This window comes from Manihot esculenta, chromosome 12 (assembly GCF_001659605.2).
Source record: "Manihot esculenta cultivar AM560-2 chromosome 12, M.esculenta_v8, whole genome shotgun sequence".
Taxonomy (NCBI): Eukaryota; Viridiplantae; Streptophyta; class Magnoliopsida; order Malpighiales; family Euphorbiaceae; genus Manihot; species Manihot esculenta.
The window spans coordinates 32,820,608-32,837,564 of NC_035172.2; the positions used below are offsets into that span (position 1 = coordinate 32,820,608).

The 16,957-nt window shown below is 41.6% G+C and overlaps 1 pseudogene; it reads left to right on the forward strand.

Annotated features, from left to right (window-relative positions):
- Positions 1 to 11,271: 11,271 nt before the first annotated feature.
- On the forward strand, positions 11,272 to 16,270 carry LOC110627633 (annotated as a pseudogene).
- The last annotated feature ends 687 nt before the right edge of the window (positions 16,271 to 16,957 follow it).

Here is a 16,957-nt window from a genome sequence, read left to right on the forward strand (position 1 = left end):
GTCCTCCTTTCTACACTCTTCATTGGGGATTTGTTCAAAAGGTAGACTGTCGTTCATGCCGCTTTTGCCCAAAACATGGTAGGCATCTCTTTGCTCTTCAAGAGACTCCTTGTCATTGCCATGATCGTTAAATATTAAATTTAATTACTTCTCCATCAAATTCTATGGTGAGAGCACCATCATGCACATTTATTTTAGTTTTAGTCGTGCTAAGAAAAGGCCTACCCAACAAAATATCAGATGTAATCTTAACTTTATCATCTTTCATGTCAATGATGTAAAAATCTGCAGGAAAAATTAACCCATCAACTTGGACTAGAACATCTTCTAAAATATCCTCGGGATACACAATAGATCTATTAGTAAGTTGGATGACAACACCTGTTTTCTTTAAGAGACCAGCTTTTAATGAATTATATATAGATAAAGGCATGATATTAATTGAGACTCCAAGATCACACATAGCTTTTTTAAATCTAAGATTACCAATGGTGCAAGAAATAGTAAACATACCTCTATCATTGTATTTAGGAGGCAAGTTCGACACAAAGTGCCCAAACTCATTACAATTAAAACACCGTACCTTTTTTTATATCAAATTTCTTAGATCTCCAATTCTCATTGTTGTCGCATCCTCGTCCACGGCCGCGCTCTGAGCCACCATGCCTATGCCCACAACCATGTCCACGAGCACCGCCATTATCACACCCTTTGGCATGTTCTTTCGGTGAACCAGCTCTTGAGCTCACCATCTTCTCATGCGCATACCACTCCATGCGTATTAGGAGTACATGCTCACCTCTTTTCATGCCACGGTTGTGTAGGCGCTCTTAATGAGCCTTAAGTGAACCAGTCACTTCCTCCATTATCTTGCTCTTCAGATCACCGAACTCCTCAACTATAGAGGCAATTTGGATGAATTTCAGTGACATTGCATGCAACATCTTCTTCCCTATGTACTCCTCGTCTAATTTTTCACCAAGTCCGTGCAGCTTGTTGACGACGGTAGACACCCTACCAACGAAATTATCGACAGCTTCATCATCATCCATGTAAAGACTCTCAAACTCCCATCTCAGAGTTTGTGCTTTCACCTCTGATAGGCGGTTGTCGAAGCCGTCAAAAATAAACCTATTAAACAATCAACAATAAACTTGTAGATAGTGGCAATAGGGTCGAACCACAGGGAATTGACACTAAAGATCTTCCTAATAATAACCAAGATGAGTAAATAACAAATAATTAAAAGATGGGGGTTTGATTTGATGATAGCAAAAGAAAGCAATAATTTAAATAGATGAGAATTTCAATGAGAAAGAGATTCTAGCTGAAGTGTGAGTCTAATTCAGTTTGTTCAGAATTGATCATTGATTATTAAAGACTCCTATTTGATTTCAATAAATCAGTTTTGGTTGTGGAAGACGCTTCTCACAATCCAAATTCTTCCTTAGTTCTAGTTTGATTAGGAAACGTTCGCTAATCAAACACTAATCAACAAGTTGCCAAGGAACGTCCTTGGGGCATTGTAGCATCGAACAACTGTTGATTGCATTAAGACTTAGAAAAACCCAATTCTATCCTTGCCAACCGCGTGGTCAAGTTTAGATTATGCAACTTGATTAAATGTGTATTTGAACAACCTAAGCAATTACGGACCTAAATCATTCAAACAATATTACTTAAGCAATTTAAAAGCAATGGGCCCTTATTGATTCTAAAAGCAAAGTAATAATTATGGAAAAGATCAGTTTGCATAAATATTGAAACAAACAAGAGTTCAACAATGGAGTATTAAACCTCCCAATTCATCACAAATCTGAATATTCTCAACTTCAACTAGAAAATAATGAATTTAGCCACTCATGGTGACTAAAATACACAAAAAGATTAAAAGAAGAGAAAAGGGAAAAGTTGCAGAGCTTCTGGCGAAGGGGAGAGTATGCTGAATTGCTATCTCGATAATCCTTTGCTGGTTTTGAGACTACCCTTTTATAGCTGAAGAATTGTCTAGGGTTTTGAAATCCCTTTTTGATTTGATGTTGGACTCCTCTTTTGATGTTGAATTTAATTGCAATTGGATTTCCTTGGATGAGAAGTTCTTTCGTGGCTCTTGGATAAGTGTTGGTAGTGATTGGATTGGATTTGGACTTCTGAAAATTCGGATTTCTGTTTGCTGTCCATTTTCCCGCTCTGCTGTAATTTTCTGCTATCAAAGTGATTTGCCCGGCGATTTGACCAGTTTCTTGGGCAAATCACTGGGCAAATCGCTTCTCTGTGAGTCAGTCCTCTATGCCTCTGCGAGTGATTTGGCCAGTGATTCTCGATTGTCTTGGTCAAATCGCTTGCCCATGTCACTGCTGTCTGTTGCCTCTGGATATCTGTTTTAGCTTGATCTGGGCAGTGATTGGAGCAGATTTTTGGGCAAATCACTGGGCAAATCATCTTTTTGCAAATTTTCTGCACTTTTTCTCCCATTTTCCAGATTCTTCCTTTTCTGTAAAAACAAGATAAAAACCATAAATTAAGCTAGAAAATGTGTAAATAAGCAATAAAAGAGATAATAAAAATGTGGCTAAATTGTGCTTGATCAAATACCCCCACACCTAGCTTTTTGCTTGTCCTCAAGCAACAAATAACTTAGCCAATCAAGCCCCTTTTTCCTTAGAGCCTAAGTACCACTTAATCAGCTCCCCCTAGACTCCTAATCTGAATTATCACAGTATAGAGTACATGCACTAAGGTCATCCTCTCCTTTCCTTGTTTCCTTTCACCTACCATGGTCAAGAGAAAGGTTTTTGAATCAATCATGCTTATTCCTTTATGTTAGTTTTAATGCAACCCCTAGGAGTGACCTGCCACCTTCTCTCTTTCTCCTTTTTATTTATATTTTTATTTTCAGCAGCACTTATTCTTATTCTTGCCTGAAAAAGTCACTAACCTTTTTACGCGATTGTGTACATGGGTGATACACCCCCGGTTACTCAGTTAGTCACTTGTTCAAGTGGCTACTAGCTCTGTTCATAGTCTAGACCATCGAAACTTATTTGCTTGAAAAAATTACTGACCTTTTTACGCGATTGTGTACATGGGTGATACACCCCCGGTTACTCAGTCAGTTACTTCTCCAAGTGGCTATTAGGCTCAGTTCATAGTCTTAGACCATTGGAACAAGTTTGTGATTTGTGCTTTGTGCTGGTTTTTCATGATAATTTGGGCAAATCAGCTCATAGGGAGTTACACTCACTTTGTGTTTGCATGTATTTGTATTTTAATTTCCCTTGACCACAACAAGTTTAAGGGTTCAATTCAAGTGAAGAACTTCCTAAGTGAAGGTAGCATACTGTGAGTAATTCAACTAAGGCTTAGAGGGGTGGCCAATCAATGGGGTCATGAGATAAGGGCACTCTTTCAACCTTGTTATTTATGTTGAGTAAAGCAACTAGCTACAAAATTCTGTGTGTGTGTGCTAGGAGTGTGAAAAAATTCTGGTGTGTGCAAAAAGGGGTAAAAAAAAACAAAAAGAAACAAAAAGAAATCAAAAGGATTGACAGATCAAAAGAATGGAATAAAGACTCTCCAGTACCCCCACACCTATCCCACATATTGTCCTCAATGTGTAAGTATATATATAAAAGAATGAAAAAGGAAAGGGAAAGATATTTCCTGGCCTGGGGGTGATTTGACCAGTGACTTGAGCAAGTACTGGGCAAATTACTGGGCAGATCGCTATCAGTGACGGTGCTGGGGCAGAAAGTGGTCCACCAGCAGGTTCAACAAGTGCTCCATCCTCTGCATTTGGTCCTCAATCCTACTGAGACGAGCCTCGACTGTCTGGTTGGGGGCTTCGTCTTCGTGTGGCTGAGGAGCATCCTGCTGAGGGGCTGCTGGTGGTGGCTCATTTGCTGGTCCTTGGCCTATTGCCTGGGTTGCCTCATTTACTGGTTCTGCGGTGGAGGCTGGCTGCTGTGTGCTGGTGCTTATGGTGACTTTCTTCCTTCTGAAAACACGCTCATGGCGTGGCGTTACTGGACCTGCAGGTGCAATAGAAAAAACATCCCCCACCTTACAAAGCAACCCCATATCATCTAATGTGCGTAAGTCCAAGGGGGTTGTTTTGGGGGTGGGGGAGAGGTCAGTATATGCGGGGTGCAATAGCTTGAGATTCACTGCAATGGCAGTGATCCAAGGACCAAAAATCAAGGGCCTATTATATTGTATAATGCTGGAGAGTTGGGTGGCAACCCAATATCCAAGATGTATTTTCCTGCCCCTGTGCATGCACCAAAGGAAATACAACTCAGTTCTGGTCAGGATGTTGGAGGCATCCTTCCTCCCAGAGAATGTGTAGGCCAGGTATCTGTGAAGGTATTTCAGACTGGGGTTGCTGAGGTATAGGTCCTTGGACCTAGTGGGTGAGTATGAGTCAGGTGGATTATCACTGAGTTCCAAGTATGCAGAGTTTTGATCAAACTCAGCAGGGAAGTCCCAGGTTGACTGTGGGCATTCACAGCCCATGGCTATGCCGAACTCCTGCAGGGATAAGCGAAATCGCTTCCCCAACAATCTAAATCCAATGGTGCCAGGTGTGTGTATGTTGTGCATGGCAGGTTTATCAAAATAAAATGTGGTGAAAAACTCCTGTGTGAGTTCCAGGAAGGATGGCATGCGCAGGAGGAAGAAAGTGTCCCAGCCAATAGCAGAAATTAGAGAACGTACCTGGGAATGTAGTTTCAGTGCTCCAAGGGTGGCATGATGGATATACTTACCTGGATGATATGGTAAGGATGAAATTTTAAGCAGCCTGGTGCGTTCAGAAATTTTGTTGAATGTCAGTGCTTTGACGATGTGATCTGGGTGTGTTGGCCTGGGCAAATCGCTGGGCAAATTGCTGGGCATATCACTGAGTGTGTCTGTGGGCACATCGCTAGGCACATCACTTGGCAAGTCCCTGGGCGCATCGCTGGGCATAGCGCTGGTGAAGTCAGTAGGCGCATCGCTAGGCACATTGCTTGGCATATGGCTGGGCACAGCGTTGGGCACATCGCTGGTGGAATCAGTTGGCGCATCAGTGTCTTTGGTGATGGTAGGTTCCGGTTCTGGCTCGAACCTCGGTGGCGACTGAGTTCTTGGCCGTTTCTGGCTGTGGCCGGTGGGAGTGGTGGTTTCGGGGAACTTTTTGCCCTCAGGGCTTGCCGTCGGGGCTAATGTGGATGGCGGCGTTCTTGGCCGTTTCTTTTGCCGGCGATATATCTGGACGGCCGGTGAATCGGTGCGTCCTGTTCCTGTGCTTGTGGCTGGTGGTGTTTCGGCGCTGGCGGTGGCTGGTGGAGGTGTGTCCCACGCCTCGTCATCACTGTCGGAGGGTGTGGGTCTCGGCAGCCCTAATTTCTTCCACATGAATGGTCCGCCGGTGGCCTTCATCTTGATTCTTACCATGGTGGTCTTTGAGTCTGCCGGTGGGTGAGTGGTGGTCGGAGAGGAGAGGAGAAATCTTGAAGAAGAAGAAGAGATAAAACAGTAGTTTAGCGTAAAGATTAAAAATAAAAGAAAATACTACTTAAAGTGATTAGGGAATGTGATCTGCCCTGATCATTAAATGCTAGCCCTCTGGATTTATGACAGGGTGATTTGCCCAGTGATTTGGGTAAGCAGTGGGCAAATCACTTGGCCAGACCGCTTCTCCTTTGCAGGTGCTGGGCTGGTACTGTTCACGCCCTTTTCTGATGATGTGCTTGATTTTGCGATTGGACCGGTGATCTTGGTCAAATTATCTGGGCAATTGGGCAAATCACTGCCCTGATCACTTGTGATTATGGTACATTCAGTCGATTTGCCCGGCGGTTTGGGCAAGTATTGGGCAAATCACTGGGCAAATCACTGCCTCTGGGCTGCCTCCCAGTAGCGCCCTGTTTTCTGTCTTGGGCTGGACTTCAGTGTCTTGCTCAGCAGTCTTGGGAAGGGGGATCCAAGGGAACCTCCTCCACAACATGGACAGTAAAACCTTCATAGAATCTCTTCAAACGATGCCCATTAACCTTGAAAACTTTGCTTGTTTGTGGACTCCGTATGTCAACAGCTCCATGTGGATAAACATGCTCAACCAAGAATGGCCCAATCCACCTAGACCGAAGCTTTCCAGGGAATAATTTGAACCTGGAATCAAAAAGCAAGACCTTATCACCAACTTGGAAGTGTTTTCTGGAGATATTTTTGTCATGGAATGCTTTGGTCTTTGCTTTGTAATCCCATGAAGCTTCATATGCATCACGCCGAATTTCCTCTAGCTCTTGAATCTGTAATTTTCTGTGAACTCCAGCCTCTTTTTCATCAAGATTACAGCTCTTCACAGCCCAATAGGCTTTATGTTCAAGTTCCACAGGTAGATGGCATGCTTTCCCATAAATCAGCCTATATGGAGACATCCCAATTGGAGTTTTGTATGCTGTTCTATATGCCCATAAGGCATCATTGAGGCGTGTACTCCAGTCCTTTCGATTTGGGCAGACCGTTTTCTCCAAGATGGACTTGATCTCTCTATTTGACACTTCAGCCAGCCCATTGGTTTGAGGATGATAGGCAGTAGATGTTCTATGGATGACATGGTGCTTCTTGAGGAGAGTTTCTACTACCTTGTTGCAAAAATGGGTGCCTCGGTCACTGATCATGGCTTTGGGCAGTCCAAATCTTGAGAAAATGTGGGATTTTACAAAATCACACACTGTTTTTGCATCATCAGCTCTTGTTGCTTTGGCCTCAATCCACTTAGACACATAATCCACAGCAAGTAGTATGTAGGTGTTGCCAAAGGAAGGTGGGAATGGTCCCATGAAGTCAATGCCCCATATGTCAAAGATTTCACACACCATAATGGGTGCTTGTGGCATTTCACTTCTTTTGCCAAGGTTTCCCGTTTGTTGGCATCTTGCACATGACCTACAAAATAAATAAGCATCTCTAAATATGTTAGGCCAAAATAATCCACTTTCAAGGACTTTCAAGGCTGTCTTGCGTGGCCCAAAGTGACCTCCACAGCTGTAAGAGTGGCAGAAAGTTAGGACAGATGTGATCTCATGGTTTGGGATGCATCTCCTTATGACTTGGTCTGCACAATGCTTCCATAGGTAAGGCTCATCCCACACATAATACCTTGCCTCTTTCTTGATCTTGTCTCTTATGTGTTTGGGCAAATCAGTGGGCAAATCACCTATGGCAAGGAAGTTAACAATATCAGCATACCATGGTTCCTCTTCTTGGACAACAAAGAGGTGCTCATCGGGGAAGGTCTCATTGATGGGGCATGTCTCCATCTAGGTCAGAATTCTGCTAAGGTGATCAGCCACAAGGTTCTCCTTGCCTTTCTTGTCACGGATCTCCAAGTCAAACTCTTGTAACAGCAATATCCATCTCACCAGCCTAGGTTTGGACTCTTTTTTCTTGATTAAATACCTTAGTGCAGCATGATCTGAGTATATAATCACCTTTGTACCAAGTAGGTAGGGTCTAAACTTCTCCAATGCAAACACAACAGCCAGCAACTCTTTTTCCGTGGTGGAATAATTGCATTGTGCAGCATCTAGGGTGCGTGAGGCATAATGAATGACATGAGGAGAGTTACCTATGCGCTGTCCCAATACTGCACCTATAGCAAAGTTGCTGGCATCACACATGATCTCAAATGGAAGGGTCCAATCAGGTGGCTGGATGACTAGGGCAGAAATTAGGAGTGATTTGATCAAATCAAAGGCTGATTTGCAGCTGTCATCAAAGTTGAATGGTACATCCTGCTGTAACAATCTGCAAAGAGGCTGAGTTATTTTAGAAAAATCCTTGATAAACCTCCTGTAAAAACCAGCATGTCCAAGGAATGATCGAATCTCCCTAATGCTGGTTGGGTAGGGCAGATTTTTGATGGTGTCGATTTTGGCTTTGTCCACCTCAATCCCTTTTGCTGAAACAATATGGCCTAAGATTAAGCCATGGCTGACCATGAAGTGGCACTTCTCATAGTTGAGAACCAAGTTTGTCTCCAAACACCTTTGAAGTATCTTCTCCAAGTTGGCTAGGCATTCATGGAATGAGTTGCCATACACCGTAAAGTCATCCATGAAGACTTCAATGATCTTCTCCACATAGTCAGAAAAAATGCTCATCATGCACCTTTGGAAAGTGGCTGGTGCATTGCAAAGACCGAAGGGCATCCTCCTAAATGCGAATGTGCCAAATGGGCATGTGAAAGTGGTCTTCTCTTGATCTTCTGGTGCAACGGGGATTTGATAAAATCCAGAATATCCATCAAGGAGGCAGTAATGGCTTTTTCCAGCAAGTCTCTCAAGCATTTGGTCCATGAAGGGCAAGGGAAAGTGATCCTTCCTTGTGGCTGTGTTGAGTTTCCTGTAGTCCATGCAAACTCTCCACCCATTTTGCACACGAGTGGGTACTAGCTCTCCTTCAGAATTAGGGACAATGGTAATCCCGGTCTTCTTTGGTACCACATGGATGGGACTCACCCATTTACTGTCAGAAATGGGGTAGATTACCCCAATGTCTAGGAGCTTCACAATCTCCTTCTTTACAACCTCCATCATAGGTGGATTCAGCCTTCTTTGTGCCTCACGAACAGGTTTGCATTCATCCTCCATGAGAATCCTATGCATGCATGTTGATGGTGAGATACCCTTTATGTCCTCCAATGTCCACCCAATTGCCTTCTTGTGTTTCCTCAACACATCCAGGAGCTTTTCCTCTTCTTCTTGGCTGAGCTGGTTGGATATGATTACTGGAAGTGTATTTCCAGCTCCCAAGTAGGCATATTTGAGGTGATTAGGCAAGGGTTTCAAATCTGGTGCATTTTCTGTCTGCTGGTTCTCTGTCTACCTGCTGTCTGATTTGAGCTGTGATTTGAGCAGATTTTCTGGTGTTCTGGGCAAATCACCCATATCCAGCAAGTTACAACAGTCTGCTGTTTTGTCTTCTTCAGAGATGTTGCTGTCCACTTTTCCTTTCCTGCAAAGACCTTCATAAAGTAAGTTTTCCTGATCAAAATCAAAAATTTCTTGACTTAAATCATTAATAACATCAAGGCCATAAACATGAGAAACATCATTGGGGAATTTCATGGCATCATAAACATTAAATTTGATAACTTCCCCTTCAAACTCCATAGTCAATGTGCCATCATGCACATCAATTTTTGTTCTTGCTGTACTCAAGAATGGTCTCCCAAGTAGGATGTCAGAGGTGGTGTTGCTCTTGTCTTCCTCCATGTCAATAACATAAAAATCTGCTGGAAAGACTAATTGGTCCACTTGCACCAACACATCTTCAAGCACTCCTTTAGGGTAGACAATGGATCGGTCAGCCAATTGGATCACAATGCTGGTGCCTTTGAGTGTACCTGCATTTAACAAGTTAAAAATAGACAGAGGCATGACATTTATTGAAGCTCCAAGGTCACACATGGCCTTCTTTATTCCCACATTGCCTATTTTGCATGAAACCGCAAACATTCCTCTATCCTTGCATTTGACTGGTAGTTTCCTTTGGATGACAGCTGAAACACACTCCCCCACACTTACCTTTTCACGTTCAGCAAGTTTCCTTCAGTTGGTGCATAGCTCTTTGAGAAACTTGGCATACCTTGGAATTTGTTTTACAGCATCAAGTAGGGAAATGTTGATTTCCACTTTGCGGAGTGTCTCAAATATCTCTTTTTCCTCTTTCTCCTTTTGGGACCTTGCAAATCTCTTTGGGAAGGGAGGAGGTACCTTGAATTTCTCCATAGGTTGCTGTTTCTGCCTTTGGCTGGATTCTGCCTGGTCTGTTGATTTGGGCAAATCACTGTCTGCCTTCTCTGGAGAATTGGGCAAATCACTGCTGGACAGCTTAGTTTGCCCAGCGATCGGGTCAGTTTCTACAAGCAAACTGGGCAAATCACTGCCCTGATCACTTTCTGGCAGAATTTCTTCCATGCCCTGTTTTTGCACTTTTTCAGCCCTATTGTCTTGCAACTCCTTTCCACTCCTCAATGTGATGGCACTAGCATTTTGCCTTGGATTTATCTCAGTTTGGGAAGGTAACTTTCCTTGAGATTCAATCTTGTTTAAGGATGAAGCCATTTGCCCCATTTGTTTCTCAAGATTCTGCACAGTATTTGCCAAATTTTTCACAATCTCTTCAAGGGATGTATTAGAATTTTGAGGTGCAGCTTGAGCTTGGTTTCTTTGCTGGTAACTTGGATATTGCTGTCCCCTTGCATAATTGAAATTTGGATGGTCCCTCCAACCTGGATTGTAAGTATTTGCATAGGGATCATACCTTCTTTGCCCATTAAAGCCTCCAACCGCATTGACTTGCTGGTCCTCCTCTTGAAGGGAAGGACATAGATCAGTTGGGTGGTTGTTAGCACATATTCCACATGTCTTGGGCTGCTGAATCTGCTGGACATGTTGGGTTTGACTCACAACAAGGCTACGGACAGCATTGGTGAGTTCAGAAAGTTGGGATGATAAAATAGAATTACTCACCTCATTCACATTCCTTGTTGGCAGCTCTTGGTCTCCAAATTGTTGAGAAGCTGCAGCCATGGAGGAAATCAAGTCCCTCATCTCTCGAGGTGATTTTTTTTCAATTGTTCCTCCACAGGCTGCGTCAATAAATTTTCTCTCCGAGGGTAGCAAACCTCCATAGAAGTACTCAATGAGAGATTGGTCAGAAATATCATGCCGAGGGCAGCTTGTGCACAACTTTTTGAACCTCTCCCAGTACTCATACAAACCTTCAGAGTGCTTTTGCTTTATGCCACTTATTTCTCGACGGATGCCTATGGCTTTTGAGGTTGGAAAGAATTTTCTCAAGAATGCTCTTACCATATCAGCCCATGATGTGATGGATCCCGGTGGCAAGTAGAATAGCCATTCTTTGGCATAGTCTTCAAGGGAAAAAGGGAAAGCTCTAAGCTTGATATCATCTTCTGGAATGCCTTGAGGTCTCATGGTTGAGCACACAACGTGGAATGCCTTCAAATGCTTGTGAGGATCTTCATTTTCTAGGCCTCTGAATTTAGGAAGGAGATGAATCAGACCTGTCCTTAGCTCGAATGGTGCTGTCAATAGGGGATATTCAATGCATAAGGGTGCTTGATCTCCTGCTGGTTCAACCAACTCTCCGAGAGTTCTTTCTCGTGGCTGAGGTGCTTGAATGGGCACGTTTCCAGCTTGAATTTCAGCTTCTACATGTGCAGCAGGTGGTGCTGCCATTGCTGGATTTTCTGCCATGACCAGAAATTCAGTTTCTGGGAAAAATTCTGTTGTAGCAGGTGCGGTGATGGAAGTTTCTGCTGGTGCAGAAATTTCTTTAGCAGGGGCAGTAGGTGGTCTGTGAGGTGGCGTTGTTGATGAAGATGGTTTTGAGGCTTGGTTCCTCAAATTTGCTTGCTTCCTTAAGCTCTTGGCAGTCTTTTCAATCTCCGGGTCGTAAAGAAGAGTGTCTTTACGGTCAGACCTGGTCATAAAGGGAAAATACGTTAGTTTAAATCAAGTCCCCGGCAACGGCGTCAATTTTTGATAGGCGGTTGTCGAAGCCGTCAAAAATAAACCTATTAAACAATAAACAATAAACTTGTAGATAGTGGCAATAGGGTCGAACCACAGGGAATTGACACTAAAGATCTTCCTAATAATAACCAAGATGAGTAAATAACAAATAATTAAAAGATGGGGGTTTGATTTGATGATAGCAAAAGAAAGCAATAATTTAAATAGATGAGAATTTCAATGAGAAAGAGATTCTAGCTGAAGTGTGAGTCTAATTCAGTTTGTTCAGAATTGATCATTGATTATTAAAGACTCCTATTTGATTTCAATAAATCAGTTTTGGTTGTGGAAGACGCTTCTCACAATCCAAATTCTTCCTTAGTTCTAGTTTGATTAGGAAACGTTCGCTAATCAAACACTAATCAACAAGTTGCCAAGGAACGTCCTTGGGGCATTGTAGCATCGAACAACTGTTGATTGCATTAAGACTTAGAAAAACCCAATTCTATCCTTGCCAACCGCGTGGTCAAGTTTAGATTATGCAACTTGATTAAATGTGTATTTGAACAACCTAAGCAATTACGGACCTAAATCATTCAAACAATATTACTTAAGCAATTTAAAAGCAATGGGCCCTTATTGATTCTAAAAGCAAAGTAATAATTATGGAAAAGATCAGTTTGCATAAATATTGAAACAAACAAGAGTTCAACAATGGAGTATTAAACCTCTCAATTCATCACAAATATGAATATTCTCAACTTCAACTAGAAAATAATGAATTTAGCCACTCATGGTGACTAAAATACACAAAAAGATTAAAAGAAGAGAAAAGGGAAAAGTTGCAGAGCTTCTGGCGAAGGGGAGAGTATGCTGAATTGCTATCTCGATAATCCTTTGCTGGTTTTGAGACTACCCTTTTATAGCTGAAGAATTGTCTAGGGTTTTGAAATCCCTTTTTGATTTGATGTTGGACTCCTCTTTTGATGTTGAATTTGATTGCAATTGGATTTCCTTGGATGAGAAGTTCTTTCGTGGCTCTTGGATAAGTGTTGGTAGTGATTGGATTGGATTTGGACTTCTGAAAATTCGGATTTCTATTTGCTGTCCATTTTCCCGCTCTGCTGTAATTTTCTGCTATCAAAGTGATTTGCCCGGCGATTTGACCAGTTTCTTGGGCAAATCGCTTCTCTATGAGTCAGTCCTCTATGCCTCTGCGAGTGATTTGGCCAGTGATTCTCGATTGTCTTGGTCAAATCGCTTGCCCATGTCACTGCTGTCTGTTGCCTCTGGATATCTGTTTTAGCTTGATCTGGGCAGTGATTGGAGCAGATTTTTGGGCAAATCACTGGGCAAATCATCTTTTTGCAAATTTTCTGCACTTTTTCTCCCATTTTCCAGATTCTTCCTTTTCTGTAAAAACAAGATAAAAACCATAAATTAAGCTAGAAAATGTGTAAATAAGCAATAAAAGAGATAATAAAAATGTGGCTAAATTGTGCTTGATCAACCTCCATCACATGAGCTAAGCTGAGGTGCATGGTTCTCAAGGAATTCCACGCTTCCTTCGCGGTCTTCTTCTCACCAAGTTGCAACAGGGTCTCTTCAGTGATTCCTTGATAGATGGCTGCCAACGCCATCTTATCTTTGCATGGTTCTCTAGGATCGTCGGACGCAACAACCTCCCACATGCCCTGGGCCTCCATGTACACCTCTATTTTAATTGCTCATGCCGGATAGTTGCTCTAACACTCCCTTCTCGAGATGTCATCCGCGACGTCGTCGTGTCGGTTAGATCTCCATTGTCGGACCTAGTAGAGCTTGATGGCTAATTAATTATTCTTCTTGGCATGTACTTAGGCAAATAAGAGCAAGGCTCTGATACCAAATGTCAGATATACAACCCACACAAACCTCAATAAAAACAAAAATAACAAATTAGGAGAAGACGATGAACATGACACTTAGATTAATTTTTTTCTAGTGCTGTAATAGCAACACCGTTTTTCTCTCAATTAAGTTTTATTCAACAAACTTAAAGAATAAATACAAAATAAAATTTCATGTAATGCTCCACGTTCCTAAAGATTTGCTCCAGCAAATCCATGACTAACCAATAACTAACCAACACATAATACACTAAACAACGTGCTATACAAAAAATAACCAACTAATGCAATATGAAGAAACAAATACAAAAAATAACCAACTAATGCAATATGAAGAAACAAATAACAGTAAACAAACTAACAACCAACAATAAGATTAAACATTACATCAGCTATGCTAGAATAGTAGCGCTTCTGTTTTAGTTTTGGTCGGCACCAGCAGCGAGAAGTTCAGAGATGATGGGCGATGCTTTTCATTAGGCTTTTTCGGGTTGAGTGTTGGGTCAAACTGTTCTAACGGGTATAAGGTTTATGCTTTTGTTTATTTTTTATTTAGATAGGCTCTAGTAACTTGGGTTGTGTTTGGTTCTTCATAAATTAGTATTGTAATCTATTAGTGCTCTAATCTTTTAGACATGTTGACATTTTAATAGATCCATATCTTTCTGATAAAAAAATTTCTCTTAAAAAGAAAATTCCAACTAAACGAGAAAAAGACAGATTAATTTTTTAAGAAACACAAAATATATAAAAAGTAATTGTGATATTCAACGATTTGATGTGAAAAAACATCCCACGTTGGCAAATTATCAATTCAATTGGTAATATATAAATGTTGACTTAATACTATTAAATGAATTGGGTTAACCATTTTGAATCAAGTGGAAAGTAGGTTTAAAAGTTATTTCGGTCAATTTGGGCCGGCCTGTTTCAATTGGTATCAGAGCCACCTTGGGTCTCGTGTGAGACGAGGTGGAGCCGCCCGATATACTAACGAACCACAATACTCGAGAGTTCGGTCATAGCTTAGCAATTGAATTCTATTCAATATTCAGTTGCGACGAAAATATTGCAAATTTAGCAGGAAAGAGTGTAATATTTAGCTGCTTGACTTGGGAAAACTTCCCATATCGGCAAATTACCAATTCAATTGGTAATATATAAATGCTGATTTAATGCTATTAAATAATTTGAGTTAACTATTTTGAATTGAATCAAGTGAAAAGTAAATTTAAAAGTTATTTAAATCAGTTTGGACGGAACTGTTTCAGTTTCCGTCTTTTTCTTTGTCATGGAAGGTCTGCAACGACGTCGTTCCTTGATGTTTCCGTTGGTTTTGTTGTCTTCTTGTATATATAGGGAAGGCTCAGTTCCTGCACGCCTCCTAATTCCTTTTTGCTCACAATGCATTTGCTCGTCTTCTTCTTCTTCCTTCAGCTTCTTCCATTAGCTATTTCAGTTCATTTCAATATACCTCGCTTCGGTCCTGAGTTAAGCAACCTCCTTTATCATGGCGATGCAAAGCCTTCATCTGGTGGTATCGTTGAATTAATCAGCAATTACGACTACACATGCCGAGTTGGTTGGGCCATCTATGCCGAAAGGATCATGCTTTGGGACTCCACCACAGGAGAGTTTTCAGATTTCACTTCCCATTTCTCTTTCAACATTGACACTCGAGGTCTTTCTCGATACGGCCATGGGCTAGCGTTCTTCCTTGGTCCGGTTGGATTTGAAATCCCACCCAATTCCGCTGGTGGCTTTATGGGCTTGTTTAACACCTCAACTATGGATTCGCCTCAGAGCCAAATCGTTATGGTGGAGTTCGATTCATTTCCAAATCCTGAATGGGATCCCAAGCCTCTGGTTGAGCATGTGGGGATCAACAACAACTCTTTGATTTCAGCTGTGCATACTCCCTGGAATGCTAGCTTTCACAGTGGAGATACCGCCGATGTATGGGTTACTTACAATGCTAATACTAAAAATCTGAGTGTGTTTTGGACTTACAAGAGAACCTCCAATGCTCAAGAGAATACTGGCTTGTTTTACATAATTGATCTGAAGGAGGTTTTGCCAGAATGGGTTAATATTGGATTTTCAGCTGCTACAGGTCAATTCGGAGAACGACACCAACTTCAATCCTGGGAATTCAATTCTAGTTTGAATTTCCAGGGAGAAAATAGACAGAGTTCAAAGAGGACCAGAATAATAGTTGGTGTTGCAGTTTCAGTATGCGTCCTAGCAGGTGGGGCAATCGCCGGAATCTTGATTTCTTTCAAGAGGAGGACGAAGAAACAGATGATGGTGAGGAGAGGACACACAAGGAACTTGACGTCAATCAATGAAGACATTGAAAGAAAAGCTGGACCACGAAGATTTTCTTACGAGTATCTTGCTTCAGCTATAAATAATTTTTCGGATGAAAGGACGCTGGGGAAAGGAGGATTTGGTGCTGTTTACAAGGGATAGTTAATCGACATGGATTTAGCAATTGCTGTGAAGAAAATTTCAAGAGGATCTAGACAAGGTAAGAAGGAGTATATTACAGAAGTGAAAACCATTGGCCAACTGAGACACCGGAATCTGTACAACTTTTAGGTTGGTGCCATGACAGAGGCGAGTTTCTACTTGTTTACGAATTTATGCCAAATGGTAGCCTAGACGCTCACCTTTTCGGAGAGAAGAGATCTCTTACATGGGCCGTGAGGTACAAGATTTCTCTTGGGTTGGCCTCAGCATTGCTTTATCTTCATGAAGAGTGGGAGCAGTGTGTGTGTCACACCCAATCTCCAAACTGTAGAGACGAATATGACCGGAAAAACTGACAGAACTTCCCCTAATATTTATACATATAAAACATATAACCTGCTATAATCTGTCCAATCTATACATGATCTATCAAAATTACAAAAAAAAAAGACAAAAGACTTAGGATTGGTCCGACCTCCTCTAGACTCTGAGTGGACGAGGTGGAAGGAAGGATAAACAAGGAGATGAGGACTGCCGAGCGGATCACCAAAAAGGAACTGAAATATTAAAAGAAATATAAGGGGTGAGTACAACATACTCAGTGAGCGGATAAATAAATAACAAAGGGGAAAAGATAAGTTTAGGTACTTAATAGTACCCAATATTTAGCTAAAATAAGTCAGCTGAATAAATACAATTTAATTCCATCAATATAAAATAAACTGTGAAAAATAGAATCCGCATACACTCATAATATGTTCCCTGCAGATAATGCTGGCATCTCAGGTATAATAAAATAATAACAGTCTGAGAGTAATACTGGCATCTTAGGCTCTATAATGACAAATTTGGCCCAAGAGCTAATGAAATGCTGGTCATACACATGTGCAGAGCTACCCCCAAAGGGTGACCACCTGACATACTCCCCAAAGGCTAAAAATTGTCACACCCAATCTCCAAACTGTAGAGACGGATATGACCCGAAAAACTGACAGAACTTCCCCTAATATTTATACATATAAAACATATAACCTGCTATAATTTCAAAACATTAAGCATATAAGA